At 46.8% G+C, this 23,914-nt stretch overlaps 1 protein-coding gene across 2 annotated transcripts in view; it reads left to right on the top strand.

Moving 5' to 3' along the window:
* The window catches only part of LOC120809749 (WW domain-containing oxidoreductase), a 131,511-nt gene that overhangs the window by 80,330 nt on the left and 27,267 nt on the right, over nt 1-23,914 (top strand). The window lies entirely within an intron of this gene.

Below are 23,914 nucleotides of genomic sequence, written 5' to 3'. Positions count from 1 at the left end.
GCTTTGCACCATGAACAGAGTGAAACATTATTGAAGAAATTGAGTATTCCCACCTCAACACGGAACCGGCATTGTGCTGGTCATTTGCCCCGTGGTTTCAGTTTTTTACTTTGGTTGGTTTGACTCCGTTTCGTTAGGGAAGGGAAACTATATGATCTATATTTTTGTCCCTGTGTGTGTGTGTGCGTGTGCGTGTGCGCACGGGTAAGGGTGACATCAGTGATGTGTGACCATGGGTCGGCCAGGTGACAACAGTGAAGGCTGATTTACTAAAAGGACAGGAGCATCAGAGTAGAACCTGACCACACATCCGTCACTCTGTCAGACAGATAAAACTCTCTCTCTCGCTCCCCGAGAGCGAGCGAGAGAGAGAGAGAGCGAGCAGCCATCCTCCGTCCGTTTTTAGGACATGGCGTAGCTTTCCTCGTCCGTCTTTATCTCCACGTCAACGTGTCCTGTCCCTGTCATGCTATCACACCGTTTTCAAAAGATTCCAGATTTGGTTTTGTGTAGCACAGCGTCGGTTTCCGTGTGTGCGTCTTTTCACGAAAGCTCACGTTTGTCCTCTTTAGACAAAACTCTGATTCTGTCTCCTGCCCGAGCTCATCGGGGATGTAAGGCTGTGTGCATGTATGTGTTATCAATACGCCCTTGTGCTGTAAGTACCTTAATCAATAGCCATATGATTATCCATGTAGAGAAGGTATACATGATTTAAAACAGGGCGAGGGCGACAGATGTTTGCTTTTCACATTGAAGTTACTGTCGATAATTAATGCATTTGATTAATCCGTCAACATCTTCACATGTCAGGATGCAAAGGGTGTCGCTAGTGTGTGTGTGTGATTGTGTGGGGCCTTGACCCCCTTGAGTCCCCACAAGAGAGTACGGCTCTGGGACTTTATGACAGTAATACATGTAGGTGCAGATGTTGAGTTCTCTCATTATATGTCTTATTTGAGGTTTCACATTTAAGTCATTCATCAATAATTGCAAAGATGGACACATGCTGTTCATACCAAGTATACGACTCTGTCAATACTGCACATAAATGACAAACGCTCACACTTTGACGGCTTGGTGTCGAACTTCAATGCTTTTTTCCTTTGGTGCCAAAGTGCTCGTAATCATTGAGCTGCACCTGAAGTTTCCCTCTGGAGCTTTCTTGTACACAAACATCTGTGTGTCTGATTGGGACGTGGCAGATCTGTTGAACGCATTTAATGTCTTATACCACTTTTAAAAAGCACACTCTTCTTTTTTTAATTCTTTCCTGACTTTTTGGCACATTGTTGCGTTTCGTAACACGTTACGCCACCAACTGTTGATGATTAGTGTGAAACTGTTGGTAGCCATTACATGTCGGCCTGAAACGTGAAAACTTTTTACTTAACAGCGCTTGTCCTGGTCAAAGACTCCTGAAGGGAACCTTTAAAATAAAGTGTGACGCTGACTGGCGACACAGCGAAGGGTCATAACGCTCCATGCGCAAAGACAATGAGTGGTGACTGTAGAGTGGACGAGATGCTTGAATTCAGGGAACCGCTGTTATCAAGAATCCTCCTTTTTCCGTCCAGCTCACGTCTATACAATTTTTACATCACCGTTAGAATAAAAGAAAGTATAATATTTTATTGTATTTAAATCAAAACTCAAGCGCACAACTTTCCTCAACCTCTTCTTACCTTCACTGACTTACCAAAGTCAAAGAGTAAAATGTGAGGAAGGTTTGGCGATTCAAGGATCCTTTGCCCCCCATGTTTCTACATCCTCCTCACACACACTCTCTCTCCACCTGTGTGTGTGTGTGTTCATGGAGCTGAGCCTATCTTGCCTGCTATCATTTCCTGAATGACCTCTGCTTTCAGCATATGATGGATTATATTGCGCTCATAGACATTAATTTTCCTGAACCAGGCAAAAAAAAGAAGAAGCTTTACTCACAGGAAGAGCATGTTGGTACAAGGGTAATTCCATAAAACAACAGCTAAGATACAGCAGCGAGCTGGTGGTATCAGCAGCAAGCCCCGGAGACACGCCTCCCTCTGTCATCTGTCTTTCTCCGTGTAGCTGCTCGTCTCAGTGGTTAGGAGCAGGTATTTACATGCCTTTTCCCCGAGTGTGTGTGTGTGTGTGTGTTTTGTGCAGCGTTCAGGTAAGTTGCAGCTGCAGCCTCTGTGGTGCCGTCTTCTCATTAAAGCAGGTAATGAGCTCAGTCACATCCACCGCTGCAGGTCACCTCACGAGAGAGAGAGAGAGAGAGAGGGAGAGAGAGAGAGTATTGCAAACAACAGAGGGGGTGCGGAAGCGGTACTATGTGTGTGCTTGAGGGATAAAGGGCACGTCTTAATCATATCACCGGCCCGCCGTTCCACCCGACTGCACCTTCGGGTAACTCCCTGTTTACACCAGCGTCCCGCTCCGCGCCTCGCAGGAGGACGACGAGGAGGCGAGATGAATGCGGAGGCGCTAGTGAGAGTTGCGGAGGTGGAGACAGAATGAGGTTGGTGAGAGGAAAGGGAGAAAAAGGGTTAAGAAAGAGCAGGATAATGGAGGGAGAGGGAAGTGTTAAAGGAGAAGGTGGAGGAGCGGAGGAGGAGAGGGAGTGTGTCTTCCCAGGAGTGAGCCGGCTGCCTTGTCGAGTAGTTCATCATTGTGTCCCCGGTGACTGTGTCTGTGGCCTGGCCCCGCTGTAGCTATAATAAGACATAAATAAGGAACAAGACTGCCTTATCTGCGCTGTGGCCGCATCTCTTTCTTCCATTTTCTCCTCTTTCTCCTTCTCACACACACACACGCACACACACACACAGACTCGCGCTGCGGCAGTCGAGTTGGAAGTGTTTTCCGTCCCACCACGATCACCACTGTGGCATTATCTGGTTATCCAAGCTGTGTTGTGTTTTATCAAACTATTTCATTTCAGTCAGGGTTAAATCACAGGTAAATGTCAGAAGCTCAACAAACAAGTGCTGTGTGTAGAGTGAAGATAGTGAAAATAACATGAAATTGAATTAATTGCTTTGCAATTGCTAAAACGCAAACCTGGATTTTTTCTTGATAGATTGAAAAGATCCTGAAGGAGAAATGACATTGAGGGGAACAGATTGTTTGATAAATCACCAACTTCACCTGGAGCTTTAACTTCTTGTTTTATATTCATAATTACCATAATCTCCTGTACATTCCTTAATCAGATATTACTTTTGCACTTTACCTTTTCCCAATATATGTGACACCTCGACTCTTTCCCTCCACCTCTGCTCCTTGTCTTTCTCCGTGTGGGACTGCGCTTTTATCAAGCTGCTATATTAAGTTGAGCTATGAATGTACGCTTTTATTAGTCCCATGGATTCATTGCCGAGTTGGATATCAGTTGTTGTCCCACTTTTGTTTACACAACATAACGCCGCTTGACTCCGTGTCAGGCGAACTTGTGTGTGTGTGTGTGTGTGTGTGTGTGCAGTGAGAGAGAGACCTCGGGAGAATGTCTTTATTTTTTCCAGTGGCTTTGGTTTTTCCTGCATCATTACCCCAACTGGAGACGTCTCTCTTTCCCCTCCCTACCCACACACACACACACACACGCGCAGTTTACTGGATGTGTCAACAGAGGCTGAGGGAGTCCTGCACAGGGGAGAAAAGGGGTAATACGAAGGAGGGGATGCAGAGAACCGAGAATGGAGAATAGATTTATGAAATGAAGCATTCCAAACAGGACTGTCTGCCTGCTGTGAGAAACACCTTTCATAAATCACCACACAGCAGCAGAAAATAGAGCATTTGGTAGGGCTCCCGTATGTATGTATGTGTGTGTGTGTGTGTGTGTGTGTGTGTGTGTTTGTTCGTGCATGAGTGTAGAAATAGGGAATGTTTTTTTTATTCCCGTCACTGGTCTCTGCGAAAGCTTTAGTGTAAAGTACCGTTGCAGGTGATGAATATACTGTATGCATTCATGTGTGTGTGTGTGTGTGTGTGTGTGTGTGCGCGTGTGTGTCAGTGTGTGCGCACACATGAATGTCAATGTCAGTGTTAGCAAGTGGAGTCTGTGTGTGCGGCGGTGTTTGTTAGATGCCCTCCCACAGGGTATCTCTGCACAGAGCATGATATAAAAAGAGACAGGTAGAGAACGAAAACCGAAAAATAAAGGAGAGAGAGAGAGACGAGCGCGGTACCTCAGGGGGATCTGTGTCTGGGTCAGAGACGGAAGACTCAGCGGGAGAGAGAGAGAGAGAGTGTGAGCAAAGAAGAAGAAGAAAGCAGACAGCGAAAAGGGCGACGGGTCGAGAGGAGAGTTTTTCCTCAGGTGAGTTGTTCTGTAAGTGAGCGCTGATCTGCTGCGATGCCGTCACCGGGTCGACTGCACCGAGACCACAAACGGCACCTCACTGCAGGCGCGCAGACCCGCGCTCCTGAGCGCACGCGGCGCAGCGTCTTTCACAGGCGTTCGGATTCAGAAGGGGAGCCGGTGAACTATTCACCCAGCTGTTGAACACATTGAGAGCTTGTTTAAGTGTCTCCGCCGACCATAGAAAGGCCACGGATGTAATTTGCCAGACGCACGCTGGTTTCACAGGCCGTCTCTTTAACACGCCTCGCGCCCATCTAGCACCCTTAAGTCCTCAGAATGAGACAATTAGCGCTCGGAGACAAGGCCAGCGCAGTCAATGGACGGGGAATGGCAACGCGGGGAGAGACAATTCGGCAGAGGAATATATTGTGACGGATGAAGCAGGAGAGGGTAAAAATGAGGGAGAGACGGACAGATAATTGGGGAACGGCCTTTTCAGATCCGCCGAGCTAAAGGAGAAACAAGACGGGAGAGAGACTTTTATGAGTCCGACAATGAAAGGCAGTCAGATGGCAGTGATGTGAAATAAGGCAAAGATCGAGGGTGTGTTCAACGGCGGACTCGTTTCATGAAGCTCTCTCGCTGATTGCCTTTGAATGGGTGGCGAGAAGGAGAGAGGGATTTGAATTAAAGTAATTACAACAACAATGACAACAAGAGAAAATAATACTTACTGCATCATTACTCAGTTTTGTGTCTTCAAAACAGAAACATGCGTAAAAAAAAACGTAGCTGTCCTTTGTGACTGCGACCGGTTTACAGGATTTTGGACTGAGGGCGGTAATGTAGCATGCAGCGGAATTAAAGGAGTTGGTATTTAATTGCGGCCCACAGATGGCCTCATACATCCTTGGATCATTTAAAGCGGTGGTGGGCTGAGTAATGTGCGTGTGACACGGCGCTGTGTTTTATAAGAGAGACACTATTACGCAGACTGCTCTATAAAGAGACACAGTCAGCGGGGGAGAGGTTGGTTAAAGGCCTGCTTTATAATTGTAGTGTGACACCTTTCTTTTAAACTCAATCACCCCTCCACTGGCTCTGTTTACACAGGTCCTTATGAAAGTGATCAAACCGATTTTGGGCGTTCTTTTAGGGAAGACAACATATTTTTTCAAAGAAAAAAACGTCCATCCATTGTTATCAGTTTGAGACAAAGACAAAGGTGTGTGTGTGGGGGGGGGGGGGGGGGAATTCCTATAAAACATGATAAATCAGGAAAAAAAGAATAACATAAAGTAAGTGGCGAACCATCAAATAGGCCACAAGAAAACCAGACGTCGGGGAATCAAAATGAAATAAGTGGAGAGAAGATGCGGAGGAGAAAGATGAGACCAGGGATGGAGGGATGCGGAGATGGTTAAGGGGAAATGAAGTGAGGTCTATGTTAAGAAGTGTGTATTTGTGTTGGAGACCCAGCTGTTCTCCTCCTTGGTGGTTCAAACAGCTGTCATGCACTTTAATAACGCACATACACCAAATTGCTTTGTTCTCTTTCCCTTCATCCGTGCAGCTCATTTTATCCTCAGTTTCCCTCTTTTCATTTGCATCTTTTTAACCTCATCTTCGTTTCGTTCTTCTCTGTAGGAGTTCATTTTTTCTGTCCACATTTCTCTCCTTCCGTCATCGTCGTCCCTCCCTTTCTCAAAAAGATAGGAGAAGAGAGGGGGAATGATGGTAGGAAAGCGTGCAGGAAAGAGAAAAGAGGCATGGGAAGCTGGAGGAAAGGCCTTTCATCTGCATGTATCCTCCGGTCTGCATAGTCCAGATTACATTTCCTTTCCTTGGCTGGACAGCTTTTCCAATTTCTCCCAACCGAGGGAAGACAGGTTGGGAAGAAGCGTCTGGTTAACTGCATTAACTCGTTTTGGCCTCCTCCAACCGCCTGGTATCCTAATCCCTCTCTGTTGACGTGGCAGGGCGGAGGAGTGTGGTGCTTGTTGATATGACACTTGCCCTCCCATCCTGCTCTCATCACTTACCCTCCTCGTCGTTCCACTGCTACAGCTTGCAAAATTCAAACGGACTTATTGGAAATTTGTCTTTAGCTGCAGCTTTAGGTCTTTAGCTCATGCACGACGCAAGCAGACAAGGGGGGAAATTGGATTGGAGTTTTATGAAGAGGAGAAGGAAGAGGGGGGGGATCCCGGCTGGACGCGCTCAGCGGGTCTAGAAGACGGGGTGGACGGAGTGGTTGCATTTTGATGGAGGCAGGTCGAAGTGGGATAGACATGTACAGGCAGCACCATGCAGACTTTGGTGTTGGGGGATGCTGCACATTGTTGTAGGGGTGGATACGGGGGAGATCTAGGGGGATAGAGGGGGATCAGAAAAAGGAGGAGGTGGGGGTAAGGGAAGAGTGATTATGGTGGGTCTGGGCTGCCAGGCCTGATAAATGACTAATCAGGAGAACAGGGCCTTAGGTCCCTCACAGGACCACTACTACCACAGGCTTATCACATGCACGGGCTGCACAGGCATGCACGCGCGCGCGCACACACACACACACACACACACACACACACACACGCGCAAGCACACACTTGCCTCTTGCTCCACGTACAAGGCTGCACACATGCAGCCTTACACACTTGGACACAAAAGGAGAGAGCACTCTAAGAGAAAGGCGAGGGATGGGTTGAATCCATAGCTGCCCCTCCTGGAGCAGTGGTCTGCTTGGAGAGCTGTTATAGATCCACCTCTGCCTCCTCCTCACGTCTGTCTCACCTCTCTGACTCCTTGCTCCAGGTCTAATAGTCTGCCAAGGCCGGGACAAAGAGCAGGTCACATAACCAAGAAGCTGTGGCTCTGTCTGATGATATATCCACTGTTTTAGACTGTCGACTCACGTAATGGTTAACAGCCATTATGGGAGCGGTTTGTAGTTTTTAACTTTTGAGGTTTAGGAAGTTTAAACATGATCTATGTGGTAATGTACTGTACTGGTACGGGGGAAAGCACAGTTTACAGTGGAAGAAAATACAGTTAGTCTGGCTAGTTAAATCCAATCTGGCTGCATTCCAACCTAATGATCAGGAAGGGATGGGAAGCGGCGGGAGGGAGAAATATTGAGAGCAGGGAGTAAGAGGGAGCAGTAGCGATGGGGGTATTTGGACGTCTTTGTGTGCCACGCTCCATTGACTCGGCCTCCATACCTCAGCAGCCATGTGATCCCAGTGTGATGCTGCTAATAGTGACACCGCCAGGGTCAAGTGCAAGTGCGAGGGCGAGACAATCGCAGATTGGGGGTTGGGGGGGGGGGGGGGTGTTGGGGTTGGCGATTGAGGGCAGATGGCAGGAGGTAGAGAGAGAGAGAGAGAGAGGGCAGGAGTTGGAGGAAAAAGGAAAATAGCTGAAGCAGAAATGGAGGTGAGACGGATGAGACCGTGCTCTCTGTGGGATTGTGTGCAAGGACGGCCAAGTTGGTTTTGCGGTCCCCTTGTACCTTTTATGTCCCCCCCTCCACTCCCCCCCATGTCCCTTTACGTCCAGCCATGTCCCTGGACGCAAAGTCACCCGCAGAGTCGGATCACCTCTGCGGCTTATACCTGAATGAGAGAGCTGTGTTTTTACTCCTGTGGCGGTTGAACTGGTGATATGGCTCAGTGTGAGTCTGTGCAGAAAGTTAGAAATTAACCTACACAAGCAAGTTCTGTCTGCCTCCCTTTGGGGCTGAAGGGCATCAGTTTCATACCCATTTCATTCATCTGTGTTTTTTAAATGATTTAACTTCCAAAATATATTTAGCTGACCTGTAAAATGTTTCTTTTTTTTTTGGTGCCAGGGCTGAAATACACACAACAAAATGTATGTTTACTGGGGTATTTACTGTTTTTGTATTTACATACTTTTCATACACCTCACAGTTAACTCGCTTCGTGCTCAACAGTAGATAAAGATAAAACCCTACCAGTCTAATTCGTATTTCACACCCAATATGTATCTGCGCCATTCCTGGGGCAGCAGTCATAACATGGGAAGTGTTGCTTAAGCCTCCTCTGCTCGCTGACTGTCACTCCCGGCTAACTCCGAGTCGCGTTGAAGCCTTGTGATGCATACTTCTCTCTGACTCTCTGTCTCCACCAATCACAGGCAGCGGGCCCATGATGCCCTCTGATGTGGTTCTCACAGATGCCGGTGTCCGTGGCGATAAGGCCTTACAGATGAGCAATCTGAGTGGATTAGCAGATCCTTTGAACAAGCCCTGACTGGTTGTTTGCCGGCGGGATGCAAATGAGCTCCTTAAGAGCACGGCAGTGGCTTGACCTTTATTGGGCTTGGCAGTATGGGCGGTAGCGCGGAGGGAGAGGAAGGGGGGGTGGAGCGTAGCCTCCGAAAGCTGAATTGTGGGAAGTGAAGAGGTAAAAGTGTTTCCCTGGCAGACAATACTACTCTCTCTGAATCACTTTCTCTCTGAGTCTAGCAAAGTGTCTCCATGGTGCCACTGTCTTGCCTTGATGCAGGCTGGATTTGCTCATTTGTGTCTGGGTGTCAGAGCCATTCGCCGCTGGGTTTTCACCCACTCTGGCAGCCACTTAACCTCAAGGCCTGGTAGATTCCACAGTCTCAATTCTTGACCCAAAACACTGCAGCTCAGCATCGTTAACACCAGCGTTGTAGCTAAGACATGATCCGATGGGACCAAGACCCAAAACGAGACTAAGACCAAGACTGTATAAAGACAATGTGTGAGAAAAATCATTTTGAATAATTCATTGGGGTTCTAGCGGACATGTCTTGGCCCAAAAAGCACAGGGTTTGATGTTGTGATCCCATGATCCAGCGATTGTTTGCTGTTTGTACTTTGTGGATGGACAAACATTTTTCATAGTTATCAGGTAAAAAAAAAATCTAGTTCAGCATTAGAGGTGAAACAGAAAAAATGGTAAATAGGATCATGAGAAAGACACTGTCGGGGCCGGCTAGTCCATGACCTTGAAAACAACAACTCTTGTTGCTGTTTTGTCCAACATGTTTACGGTGTTCCAATGATCCCAGAGTCTACTAGTGTGTATTAAATGTTTGAGAGTTACAATAGAATTGGGGCTTTAGTATTGTATGTGAACACACACACACACACACACTTCATGTGCGCTCACATATACTATGTGACCTCATACTGCCAACAGAGGAAGAAAGTCAGGTTGGGGTTGTAAGTCATGCTAGATAAATCCTGCTTTTGTTCCAGAAAGACAAGGTTGTTTTGGGCGTGGAGGGACAGGGGACTGAATGGATGGAGTGGTGCCTATAGACTTTTAAGAGCAGGACCCACTGTTAAAGGCTTTGTAGGCAGCTGGCCCTTGTCTCACCCTCCTTCTCTCCCGTGGGGGGGTTTTATCTGCCCATTTCCTCCTCTCGTGCCGGGCCCTCGGGACGCCTTAATGGCACCATGTTCTCTGTCAGTCAGATATTTAAATGGAAACCGACCATGAAAGTATGGCTGCTCAGGGCTGGCTGTGCCACGTCCTTGCACTCAACAGCCAGAGTCAAATGCAGAGGCCCAAACGCCCGCCCGGCGCTCCAGACAAGCCCGGAGAGGGGGGGGGGGGGGGTCGGGCTCAATCTGCAAGTTTAATATCCCCCATCAGGTTTTAAACCTGTTTACCTTGCAGATTTGATCAAGGATACTGGATGCAAATGGAGGCTCCTCGCACTGGAAGCCTTCTGTCCAGAGGTTCATTGATTCATGCTAAATGGGTTCAAGCTTCATTCCTAATCATTCACTTCACTCAATTGATATTGTCCCAAACACAAAAGAATATTGGTTTCTCTTCATGGGCCTGCATCTTTAACAACGCACAGTTGCACGGCTTGTTCCGTGCTGCGTCACTTGCTGTCTTACTCTGCAGTTATAATAATCATTGTGCCAATTGACAGCTGCAGGTGGCCTCACCAACCCTCACCAGACAAGCTAATTTAACCCAGTAATAAATCTCTGTGCCCAGTTGGCCATTTTAGCTGCTTGGCACAGGGCACTGTAAATTCACCCTAATTAGATCCTCCCTCTACTCCTCCCACTCCCTTGCCCCATCTTTGCTCTCTCCTCTAATTCCCTACCTCTCCCCCATTTCCTCCCCCTGCTCATTGGTACATATGCTCATACACCTGGCCTGCATCGTTACCTGTGTACAAATGACCGGGCTGGTTCTGCAGGCTTCAGCATCCGCGCCAACACACAGTACTGAATCTCTCTCCCTCGCGCGCTCTCTACCCTCCCCTGTGTCATAATTAGGCCTCAGAGCCGTTGTTTGCTTGATATTATAATCCAGTACACCTGCATTTTTCTCTCTCTATAGTGCTATGGTGTACCAGCTGCCCCACCTACACCCCCTACTCCCCCACCCTTGACCACATGCAGATTGGGTTTTGGAATGGGTGTCGCCTGAAAGTGTTAGCAAGTGCATGTCTTTTCTTTTCACACTTTATCCCCACCAATGCGGCAGCACTAAAAGGCCAGCATTTCCTCTTGAAGGTGTAAGTATTGTGCATGTGTGTGTGTGTGTGTGTGTGTGTGTGTGTGTGCGTGTCAGGGGTGTCAGTGTCAGGGCTAATGGTCTCTAGCAGTGGCGCCAGCCTGAAGATTTATGCCACAAATTAGTCAAATGTGATCAAACAGCAACCCAGTTAATCACGCAGGACCCACGTTTTCCCCCGCTTTATCTACAGGCATAATTATAGACACCCATTTCTGAGACAGGCCAACGGCAGGCCCCTGCGGAGGGATATTGGGGGACCGCTATGCAGCGTTGTCACAGTGATGAATGTCTTAGGGGTGCGGGGAGTGTTTTAAACACGTATATAGTTAACACCCCCTTGTGAATGCTGCGTGAGGGCCTGGCCCCTGCAGAACTGGTCCAACAGTTGGATAAAGACCAGCTTCCTAAATGAATATTAGTTTGAAAGAGTCAGGTCCCCCTTCCCACCACAGCCCCACAGTTTGAAGCACTTCAGCCATTAGGAACAAGCGTCTCCATAAATCCAATTCATCAAATGACTCCCAATTCATTATGTGCTAAGTGTTGACTGGTTGAAGCGAGCTCTATCATTCATCCCCTCCCATTTCAACTGCCTCCTCTGCAGCCTCGCACGACTTGGAATGTGGGAATGGGAATCATCCTGCGGTATTCTGTTATTCCAGGCCATTACCATGTGCCAAGCCAGGAAAGAGATCCATTGATGTGTGCTGCAGTTTGTGATTGGAGTGGATCCTCTCTCTCTCCCCCTCTGACAGCCATTTTAAACACTCGTTTATGCAGCGCTTTTAATATCAATAAGAGAAGCAGGCAGGCAGGCGGACAGGCAGCAGTTTCTTATACCCCCACTCACACACACACACACTTGCACACGCAGGGTGACACACACGGCCTGGCTGGAAATCAGCAGCCTCCATCTCCCTGGTATGACAGGGTGTGGTAATTATGTCTCTGTGAGGGTATGTGCTGTTTGCTGGGTGAAAAATGATAATGGGGTGATTTTTAAGTGCCATATCTCCCGCACGGGTAATGAAAAGTACTTTTAATCCAGTTCGGAAGGAACGAATGGGTGGAGGAGAGGAGTGGCTGGGGAGAGGAAGCAGAAGGGTCTGTTGTGATGGGAGGAGAGGAGGAGGAGTGAGGGAATAAGAGGGTGCTCTGAGGGTGAAAGGATGCTGATAGAGGGAGCTGAGGAAAAGAGGGAGATGGGGGAGTTCTGTATGGAGATGAGGGGAGAGGACGGAACGAGGAGAGGTTTCAAGGCAATGCAGTGGCGGAATTGTGTGTGTGTGTGTGTGTGTGTGTGTGTGTGTGTGTGTGTGTGTGTGTGTGTGTGATGGGGGGCCTGTGCGGTTGTGCCAGGGGAATGCCTAAGCCTTGGCATGAAGCTTTAGCCCAGCAATTATAATAATTAAGAGGCACTGACAAGCTTTTAGACTAAGTCTCCCTTCCCCAGTCTTTCTCTTCCCAGCCCTCTCTCATTCCTACGCCAGCTGTAAATGTGGAGTGTGTCTGACAACATGAGGTCATCTCTGTCAGGTTCACACACAGGTGCACCAGTGAAGAAGGGACATCCTGCATCTATGTGTCTTCCACAATTCCCCCAAATTTACTTCACATGGTAAAGCTCGCATTAACCCAACTCATATTTGATCGGTCCACGCTGTGGAAATCTGTTTTTGAGAGGCTCTTCTGTAAAACGTAGCTCATTGATATCGCCCAAAGGGCTTATCACAATTCTTCTGAGTGAAGACTGGAAGAATAGGGATGTTGTTATGTTCCCCTCAGGTTGCGTATGTTTGTCTATGTGTGTGAGGGAGAGAGTTCACTAATGACTTCACGCTCCATTAGCGCAGTTGGTTGATATGTCTCACTTCATTATGTACTTAGATCAGTGGTGCATGAACTTGGAAAGTGTGTGCGCTCATATGAAGTTTGTTTGCACTTGGGAGTGTTGGACAATGCCGCTTTTTGGAGAAGACAGACAGACTACATTGTTGGATAAAGCAGCCTCTTGATATCTACTGTTGACAGTAACTTTACACAACATTCATTTTGTTCAGTGAGGCCTTTATCACCTGCAATCTCTCCAGAATCATTTTTGGACCAATTTTATTTTTCCTCTGACCCGAGATTGTCGCCTGGTTAGTCTGTACAATCTGTATGCAGGACATCATAGAGCAAAAAAACCCAAATGTGATTGTCCAAGCAGATATATTTCTTTGTATTTGTATAATAGGGGCCTGAAATATGGAGCATTTATTTGTCTTCATAATTTCTCGAGATATCTTATGTGTGATTCAGGGATCAATTACTCAAAGAGCCACCACTGTCCAAAAATGTATTACACTGGTTAAGCCCACCTTTGTTTGTCATCAAATAGAGTGAACTGTGTGTGTTTGTGCATGCACATATACAGGTTCAAGTGTTGATGTGCATGCAGCGTATGTGATATGTTTTAATTCGTCGTAAGCAGACAGCGGTGCGGCCCGGCAGGTTAGTTTTTATCAGAGTGTGTTTATCTTAATTCCCTTCAGTCTCTTTCAGTCCCGCCATCCATTACCTGTACGAGGAGGCAGCAGGCTCTCCTGGGCCCTACGCAGAAACATACACTGTTACCTTGGCGCTTAAAATATGATGATATGGCTGTACGAGAGTGTGTATATATTGCTCGCTGCGTGTGACTAACTGCCTGTCTCTCTGTCAGCTTCGTATGCATTGTTGCCTCGACTCATGGAGAAGATGATGTTTTCATTGTGACCTTGGCTGTGTAAAGGGGTTTGTAATGCAATCATGAGTGGAAGAGAGGACCTGCTCTGACAAGGAACCATAAACAGGCTAATAGATGCATGCCATGCTAACATGACACATCTCTCACATCACACCGTGGACCTGACACACACACACACACACACACACACACACACAGTCACTCACGTTGAGGTCAGGTGTGAGTACATGCAAAACCCAGAGGGCAGCATCATGTAAGTGTGAGAGATCAAAATAAGTATGGAGCGCACACTGTACGTATGCTCACACTCCATTACCCCCTTGTGTGGCGAATGACAGGCTCTTTTGGGGGTATGAACCCCCCCCTCTCCGTGTTTGTCTTCAGGGTCACATCCTGACCTCCAACTCCTGACCTCTGACCTGTGACCTTAGTCTGTCAGCCAGTAGGCACCAGCACTGAGCTGACAGCTCCCAAAACCCGCTGACCCCAAAAGTAGAAAGAGAAAGGTAGACAGAGCTTGGACCGGCGACCTCTCCCACAGGGGGGGGGGAGTGTACCAGCAACCAGCAGTTTACCTGTTCAAAAGGGTCAAGCAGTGAGAAAGGGAAACAAAAAAAACTCATTCATGAAAAGAAAAGCTGGAAAAAAAGAAGCAATTGGAGGATTGAGGAGATGAAGGAGGAGGCTCGGAATGCGATGGGAGAGCAAACATGGTTGAACCTGGCTGGTGGAGGTCACACTCTGCCCGAGGAGACAGGTGCCTCAAGATTAGCCCCAACACTAATGGCCTTCACTTACACACACACACACTCATGCATGGTGCGAGCTAGTCCTAGAGAACCCCAATACCACAGGGACGTGGAACTAGTGAGAACACAGCTCAGACTCTCATATCCTATTTATACATCCTTTCCTGTACATTACAATCCTATTTAGCTTGCCCTGCTTCCTACACAATCCTATTTGTGGACTCAACCCCGGCCCACCACCACCATGCACCCCCTTCTACTCTCCAATCCTATTTATGTGCCCCCTCCTCCCGTATGCAGGTGCCATCTATCCAAAAGGCTGCCTACTGGGTGTGTAAGCCGTGAACCAGATGAGTGTGTGCGCTTGCACGTTTTTGTGTGTTAATGTGAACACTGAAAATTGGAGTGGTCCAGCTTGGAATGAGAGAAACGTTGTTCTCGGAGTCTTTTGTTTGTGAGCATCAGTCAGTAGTGCTGTGGCTCACTAGCAGGCTGTTTGTTTGGGGTTTGATCTCACATCATTAGGCACTTAAATCCCTCTTTTAAAGGTGAAAGAGACTGCGGGTGCAACATCCTCTGCTGTCTGATGTAATACACGCCCCTGGGTTACATTGAAAATGTGCGTCTGCGTCCTCTGTCCCGTCCCATTTCCACCTGTCCCTGTGAGGCCTCTTATCCTCCAATGGTGCAGTTAAACAGGACAAAGTGACTGTCCATATCACAAGCCTAACTCCTCCACCTGTCACTCAGCCAGCGTTATGAAAGTCTCCTCATTCTGTTTGAAGACGGGAGATGAAAGCAGGACAGCAGTCAGGGACCTGGTTGCCCTGACAGACTGGATTAGAGTAGCCGATCCTGGGTAAAAGAAGTACGGGGGGGGGGGGAGAGGGAAAGGTGAGGATGTTCCTGCCTTACTGGATTAAGGGAGGGGGGCCGGGAAAGCTGCATTTGTAGAGCATGTGTGTGCCTGTCTTTATTAAGGTGTAGCAAAGTGGGTGTGGGGTCCGGTGTGTCTGTTCCAGACAGGCGTTGGTCTGCTCTCGAGTTGCACTTTAGTTTGCGTTGAAGGACACGCGTCTCACAGACAGAGACAACAACAAAATTACCTTAAAAAACTCACCATGCCGTAATGCTTGTGATGCAACAGAGAGGAAGACAGACAGACGACCGGAGCGCAAGGTTAAACGATTCAGTACGCTGCGTCCGCCTCACTTTGTACACACAGCTGGACGAGGTGAAGCTGTATTGAAGTTTGGGCCATGGGTTTAAAACAAGTGATATATGACGTCTCCCACTTGGCAGACATTTTTATCCAAAGCCAACACCAGAGTGAAATAGTGTGACTGAGCTGAATTTATTAATGATTCAATTAACTAAATGTTCTTTCTTGTTATGGTTCAGATGAATGGACTGTCAGTCTTTTAATGCAATCTAATTCTGAGCACACCTCAAGAGAGATGTTGAAAACGTAACTGCACCGCAACTCTTTCATTCCCTCACCCTCAATCTATCACTCATTCCTCCTGCACTTTTGTCACACTCATTCTTGCTTTATTATTACTCTGCATCTTTTAGTGTAAATCGAGATTCTCCCCTACTGTAGAGAGCGTTAATGTCGCCCTGCAGCTCACAGTCTTCTTCTCTCCCCCTCCGTGTTTCTCTTTTTTGGTCTTCCTCTGTGTCTTTGTGGCCGGCTGGTAAAGACAGTCGGGGCAGTCGATCGTATCAGAACTATCGGGCTGGTTCGACCATAAATTACCCGCAGTTAACAAAGCGTGCTGCCGTAACTATTACGCAGGCACTCAAAGTCACCCCGGCCCACACGGCCGGGCTAAACATCCCCGCGCGCTGAATGATAGCGGACCAGAAAGAGGCAGACGAGAGTGTTTGAGCGGATCTGGTAACGCCAGCGCATGACTTCGAAAACGGGCGGGAAAAAGATGAGTAGCGAAACGTTCGTATTATTTTAAGACAGAGAAGTTTGTTGGCTACATTTTCTCCTGATATAAAATAGAAACTCTATAGATATGATGAGTTAATGCATCAACGTAATAATAATGTATTTTATTCATAAAGCATGTGTTACTCAGCTAATCGCACTGTACTTATGACAAGTTAAAGAAATGTAGTAGAAAAAATAGAAAACTATTATCCAGCTTGATAAATGAATGCTTACGGCTTAAGACGCTGGGCATTTGTCAATTTAGATATGCATTTACATTCAGCAGAGCACTTTTCACCACAATTTCTCTTTGAAACCCGTCTCTGCATATATATATATATATATATATATATATATATATATATATATATATATATATATATATATATTTCTAAAATCTATGGTTATTATATTTAGATGTTTCTATGCTAACATATTTGCTAATGGCATATTTGTCAGTCAAACCATTCAAAACAGTGCGTTTCTCCCTCTCCCAGCTGTGTGTGCAGGTCTGTGTTATTGGCTAATTGAGAGCGTGTTGTGTGCTGCAGCTCTGCCCTGGAGGTTAGTGTTTGCACTCACACACACCATAGCAGGACAAATGAGAATACACCCCGCCATCTGCCCAAGAGAGACACTCCCTCGCCCTCTCCTTGTCCCTCTGCCCTTGTCCCCTCCCCTCCTTTTACTCTCTCGGTCTCATTTTATTCCTTTCTTTTTTTCTCCTTCTTCTCGCTTATCCCCCCTACTCCAAATACCCGGTTTCATTTAGTTTTCCTCCCCTGTTCCTTTCTGCCACCTGCCGCTCCATCCCGACTTCGTCAGTGGGAGGTGTGTGTTTTTTGATGCGGGGGTTCAAACTGTGGTGTGAAGGTGTTACACGTAGTCTGACTGCGGACTTTCAGAATGTTCTTTGGGCGAGATCCATAGGGGCTGACACCGAAGGTGACCCCCCCCCCCCCCCCCTCGTCGGTAACCTTGGAGACCAACTTTATTAAAATGAATTTGAGTAGAGGGGCCGTACTGACAGCAGCATAATTACATCGCAGAGCATCGGCACTAATTTATGCAGCCCGCATTCAACCGGTCAGGAGCGCCGAGATGGGGTCAGCGTACACACACACACACACACACACCTGTGCACAACATACCCAGAGGGGCATATTGGGAAACGCACACATACACACGTGGATCAGCATACCAATACAAATAGGTAAATAGGTCCAGTTTGTTCTTCTCCTGCACGATGCGCTGCAGCACAGTGTTTTCGTATGTGGGCCTACATATGTCACCTGTGTGCCAGAGAAACATTCCACTTAGTGTCAAAGCCTGATGTGTCTTGGCCAACAGACATTTTATTTTTCTTTTCACTGGAGTGGTCTTCTTTTTTTTAATTGTCACTAAATCTTCCAATAGGAGCCATCATTGATGAGCAACTCTCTCATGCACTGTGCGCCGGGCAAATACACTAAAGGAATTTAAAGTTAAAGTGACCTTCCTTTACTGTTCCTTGGTGGGGAAAACAACACTCTACATTAATTATAACAAGTAAAGGTCAATGCTTTGCAATCCCTTCATTGCTTTCTTATTTTTCTTAATCGAGAACCAGGGGTTCTTTTGTGTAAACGACTTTTTTCCGTGTAAAGAATAAAACATGACCGAAAGCTCACATGAAACCTGTTAAACTACATTCATGGCAATCGTGTTGATTGTGACAGCTCTTCGCTCAGCACGCAACTAACACTTTGCGATTGCCATCACATTTATTCACGTATTGATTAGGAAGGTCCTCGGTGCTCATTAGGCTCCATTAACACAGATCCATGAATGGAAAAGAAAACAATTGTGATCATGCATCAGCTTTGAGTGCTGGCTGCGGCACAAACGGTTCTGTCGTCTTTTCACCTGATCTTCGCTCGGCTTCTGTTCTGGTGCGCAGATGGGTGCTGAGGGGTATCTGAAGGAAGGAGGCCGAAGGGGTCAGAGTAAGAGAAGCAGAAGAAAGTGCTATAGAGGACGTTAAAAAGGGGGTGAACAGGGGAGACATGGATATAAGTCACAGCTACAGTCACTCTATTGTAGCCCTTGTGACCAAGGGCACACTAATCTATCCCATTAGCAGATCTCTCCAACTCTCTCATAATGTTACTGCTAGCTGCTCTCCTGTGACAGAGAGACAGAGAGAGAGGGGGAGAGAGTGAGAGAGGTTTGCCTGTGTGTTGAAGTGTGTGCGTAATGACAGTTCAGCTAGTTGCTCTCCTGTGAAAATGACACGTTCCTGCCAAATTAATATCATTACTATCAGAGTTTAATGGGCCAGCGCTGCCTTCTTATTTAAAACAGAACATCCCTCTCGCGACCTCCACCACGGGGGAAGGGGAGGGCGGTTAGGAGAATGGGTTATGAGCAGGACAGGCAATGTGAACAGACTTTTTATTTTATTTCTTACTGCAGCTAAAGAGGTAAAGGAACTTTAAATGGGTTCAGGATTGGCTTGAAAAAACAGGTTGTTAGTCCACGGCCATCACTATTATTTAACAAAACAAAAATCTAGAGCATTTTTGTAATGTGTTTTTTTGTTTTAGGGGAACAAAAAACCCTCTCGATGTTGGTGGCGGCTTAAATATTTTTGGCTCATGGATACATTTCCTTTCATAGCTTGTGTCGTATGCCTTTCTGGTCATTGTTTTTCTGTCTTTCACAGTACAGTTTGTGTGTGTACAGTTTGCAATCTGTTAAGGTGTCATTCGTCCCTTGGAGTCAGCACTGTGATAATGAGTTCACTTTCAGATACACTCCGCGGGCTGCATGTGCACATGCATTGTTGTGAACGTGTGCAGATTTGCACACAGTATACATGTGAATAGAAGTATTTTCCCACTACATTGTGAGCATGATTTTTTTTTTTTGGTATGTGCACACCTGAAAAATGTGTGTGTGTGTGTGTGTGTTTGGGAGTGTGTGAATATGTCAGGTTGCCGCGGGAGACCAATTAGCTGCCGCATCAGTGAGGAGGTGAGCATGCACACACCTGTGTGTGGCCCTATTACACCAGCCCATCACACGCTTGCATACCGACACGCAGACAGCATTGCTCTGCTCATAATAGAAACCTACTGACACTCACAGTACATTGACCATGTGGAATAATAACTGCACTGTGTCAAACTGTCAGAGTGGAGTCAGCAGCACGCGTTATTACAGCCAGTTACTGTGTTACTGACTTGACCAACTTTTGGGAATAAAGGATTATCTTACCGCTCCTGATTGGTTGTCGTTGCCAATATTTGTTTTACATTCGAGCGTTTCTTCGCTCAGACCCGCAATCCTCGTCGTCCCAAACCGCAGATGAGATCCACAAGTGATTGGGTTCAGACTTTGAGGTGTCACTGACGCAATCAGGTGAGTGTGGAAAAAACCCGATCACAGCCAATAAAGCAGCCGGGCCTCTTCATGTTTAATTCAGATCTTTTATGGTGGTCGATGCACCCAAATGGGCGTGCTAAAGGAAGAGTAAGGCCATTTCCAACCGGAGAAAAGCCCTTTTAAAAGCTAATCCCTTCGCCAGAGTCCTGCTCCTTTTACTGCTCCTCTTTAATGAATAGGTGTCCAATAAGGCCTTTTATTGTCTTAGCATATGTTGCTTTTATTAGGGGAAAATAATTAGGTTGTGGAGATCACTTCGGAAGTCCCCTCGCCAGATAAAAATGAGATAGTTTCACAGTCGTTGCGCAAGTCCTTCTGACTCCTCGTCGTTTTCCCCTTGGATGCCTTGAGTCCTAGGTCCTTCACCGCCTCCTCTCCTTTGTTTCCTTCTCTGCTCCTCGTGTCCCTCCTCTCATCTTTATGCATCCCCTCCTCCTCCTCTACCTCTTGTCCTTTGCATTCCATCTTGCTTGTTCCTCACTTCCTCTTCTTTTGTTCCTTCCCTGAACATGCAGGCATTAGACGGATGCAGCAATGTCTCATTGGACTGCCCTTTTACACACACACACAGACACACACAGACGCACACGAAACAGATGAACAATCCCAGTGTGACAGGCTGTTGATGACTGACACTCGGTTGATGCTATCTGGCGGAAAAGGGGTAAAGGCATTGCCGCAGAGAGGAACGGTGCAGGGGGGGTTTCTGCTGCGCTTTGTGCTGTGATGCTGTCACTTCTACATAGTTTATCCCTCCGCTCTTTTCTTTCTCTGCTTTCTCATCTTCGGCTACATCGCTGCGCTCGCTTAGATAGAAAGCAAGAATGTCAACACGGCTCATCTGTGATCCGGGACTCCAGGGAAGGAGATCCATTTACCTCTAAGGGGCGCTGCTATGAGCGTTTACCCAGGAGACCTCGGCTCCACTCGGGCCAGGCCTGTAAGTTATGAGGCCGGAGGGGGAAGGGGCTGCAGGGGGTTGATGGAAAGGAACCGGGCTGAGAAATAGTGGGCAAGGCTGCCAGACTGAGAGAACTGAGCGTGCATGGTGAAGGAAGGAAGAAAGGAAGGGAGGAAGGGAGGAAGGAAGGAAGGAGGCTTGTCCTTCTGTCCTATCCTTAATGCCCCTCAGGGGAGCACACTGCCTGTAGGTGAGCATTAGCCATCCGCCAGTGGGCTAATGGAGGGTAGGAAAGAGATTTTATTACACACAGATGACCAGGGGCAGAGTAATCACTGGGGACAACCATGATGAGGAGAGCTGGCCACCATCTGATGATCCAAACAAGCTCTTATGATTATGGACATGGCTCCCTATCCAATAAAGGCTTCCGCTTCTACTCAGTGATGTTGGATGAGTAGAGGAGAATCATCTGTCGAGTGCCCGAACTGGACTTGCTCACATCCTCTGTGATTTTTGGCCTACCTCATTAAGGGTGACAGAGGTCACCCGGGTCTCGGGGTTGAGTGTCAGGGTACTTTCCGAAGTGTGCGCTGAGGTGTTTGAGGTGCTAATCTTCTCTCCTCTTGGTTGAGTGGTCGAGCTGAATGGAGGTCCGGGTTGTTTATCTGAGGGGAACCACGTCACCCACGTCACGCTCAGCTGAGCTGTCGGGTCGCAGAGATCAGCGCGGCTGAGGGCAAAGGCAGCTCTGAACCCACAGACTTCACACGGGGGTCAGGTTTTTGATTTCAAGGGTTATTTATTAAATGTAAAATATCTTTAGCACAGGTTAAAAATCAGACACCATCTATTTGAGACATCACAGGCTGAAACAGACCCACAATCCCTTTGGAATCCCACGTTCAGGATCGCTAGTCCACGAGGCCGGGCAGAGGGCTGAGGCAAGAACAGCACTCCTACCGTTCCCTCGTCTGCAGCTACGAGACAGGAAACAATTTACAGATGTATCATGTGCCCTTCTTACATCGGGTCGTAGAAAACAGGTATTATTCATCAAGCATCTTTTGAGTTGAGGTATTTTACTTACAGATGAGAAAAAAAATCTCTGGTTCACTTTTTTCCTAAAATACGATTTACTGAAACATTTTTTGAAAAGAAATTTTGTTTTTGGTTCCAGTCTGAACTGTTTCCTTGAGCTGCTGCACATCTGTAATGATGAACTTACTCAAACGGCTTTGCCCACATAGAGCCCTGCTGGAGCGCCATCGCTCTCGCTTTCCGCTCCGCCTCAACCCTCGATGCTGTTCAAATGCCAATCGACAACAACTGACACAGACGGTGAGCAGAAACACAGAAGGTAGAGAACCACCCACAGGAGTAAGAAAACCGGAAGACTCTACACACACTGTCAAAGAGAGGATATTGCCTGACAAATATTATCAACTCGTTTAATTTAAACCTTTTTTTTTTGTTTTCTCTTTTAACATTTTTTAAATGATTTATTTCTTCTTTTTTTTATTTTTTGAGCACATGCCATATGCGAATTTGGGGATTATAAAAGTACCTGAAAGAATTGCAAGGTGCTCAGCATGCATAGCTGTTTGTATTTACAAGTTTGTATCTACAGGGACGGGCCAAAAACAGACTGCTCTACAGTACTGGGTTTATTTACAACCAGGTCAGAGGGAGGTCAATGTCATAACTACAGATGTGAGGGCCAAGGGTCACATGCATAGAGTACAACTTGTATTATGAAGACACAGAACAGAACACGGCAAAGGAACATTACTGTTACTTCAACAACATCACATATCCCCATATACCCTTTTTGCTTTGAATACGCTCAAAAAAGGAGTTTTCAGCAACTGGTTATTGCTTAACACTGTACAAGGACATTCCCATTGCAAGTCCATGAGATCCATGGGTATCGAGTTGATGCTGAGATTGGAAGACTTGGATCTGAACCCAGAACAGTTCCAGAGCTGAAGTAGTGGCTCATCGCTGCTTATCCACAGTCGGCTTATTGCAGGGTGTTTGGCGAGTATTTCCTCTGTGTCTTGGATGAGTTTTCGTTATACCCACAAAGCAGTTACACACAGAAGGACTTGCTCCTTTGGTTTGAAGCATGTTGCTGTGGTCTCGAATTTTCAGTTTGTAGCGTTAAGGATGATTTTGGATTCGGGGTTGTTTTCGTGCATAATAATCTGTCCCACCTTCTCCACATTGCAAAATCAGTATGAGAGAAGCACAGCTGGGTTCCTTTTATAAAGGAACGTTCGAGCCAAGTCTGAAGTCTTTATTGGAGTCTCTCTGAATACCTACTAAACTAATTAATCACATGACACTAGTCACCCCTTTCTTGAATAATTATTTTACACAGCTGAGACCAAGTCTCCTCAATGCAGTCTATTGGATAATTTTAATAATAATAAGAAATAGCTATATAATGTGTGTGTATGTGGATCCATTTGACTGGATTTTTGGACAGGCCGATTGCACAGCAACAGGCAGGATATCAGAAATGTATTCACGATGATTAAGTAAATTCACTTTATTGACTGGAGCTACGAAACCTTTTTAATAACCTGCAGCATGGCAAATGTGACATAATATTGAGTTATCCAGTCTGGGGGGGGCGGGGGGGGGTCACTGTTTCTGTTGTCAAGTTAAGCTGTGAGGCAAGTCAAAGTCAAGTAGAGTACAACTCTTAAAACACCACAGATGTTTCTCTGAAAACTACTGCGCACAAGATAATAATTCACATTTTGAGTTGAAGATAGAAAGACACACAGCAAAATCCACCAGTTTGTAGATTACATTTACAAGCGAGATCTACGGTTCCTCGTGGGTTAGAAATGACTGTTAAACCGCACGCGCGTGTGTGTGTGTGTGTGTGCGTGCGTGTGTGTGTGTGTTGGACACTGATTCAGCAATTTTACCTTTCATTCAGACTGTCCCAAATGTTAATTTGCGTATCTGCTCGTGCTCGTGTGTGCAGGCACATGCTTGTGTTCCGGCCTGCACATAAGGATGCTGGAGGTGTTTACGTCTAACTGTGTAATGTAAGTGTATTAAGGTTGTTGCACCCCCTCTTGTTCTCTTCCTCCTTACCTCACACACCCATTGCCTCCCATCTTCATACACACACGCACACACACAATGATAGATGGCTGTGGTGGGTGGTTGAGAATGTTAATGCCTAATCTCATCAGCCTTATCTTCTACAGAGGTCAGAGGGTCAAGTGGTGAGGGGGATGAGCTAAACACCAATAAGATAGCACATTTCTGGACGCACAGTGCGCTCCATCCTTTGCTAACTGGACTTTTGCAGCCCTGCT

The sequence above is a fragment of the Gasterosteus aculeatus genome, chromosome X (genome assembly GCF_964276395.1).
Source record: "Gasterosteus aculeatus chromosome X, fGasAcu3.hap1.1, whole genome shotgun sequence".
NCBI classification, from domain to species: Eukaryota; Metazoa; Chordata; class Actinopteri; order Perciformes; family Gasterosteidae; genus Gasterosteus; species Gasterosteus aculeatus.
The sequence above is the reverse complement of the archived record's forward strand: the minus strand, read 5'-3'. Positions and strand labels throughout refer to the sequence as shown.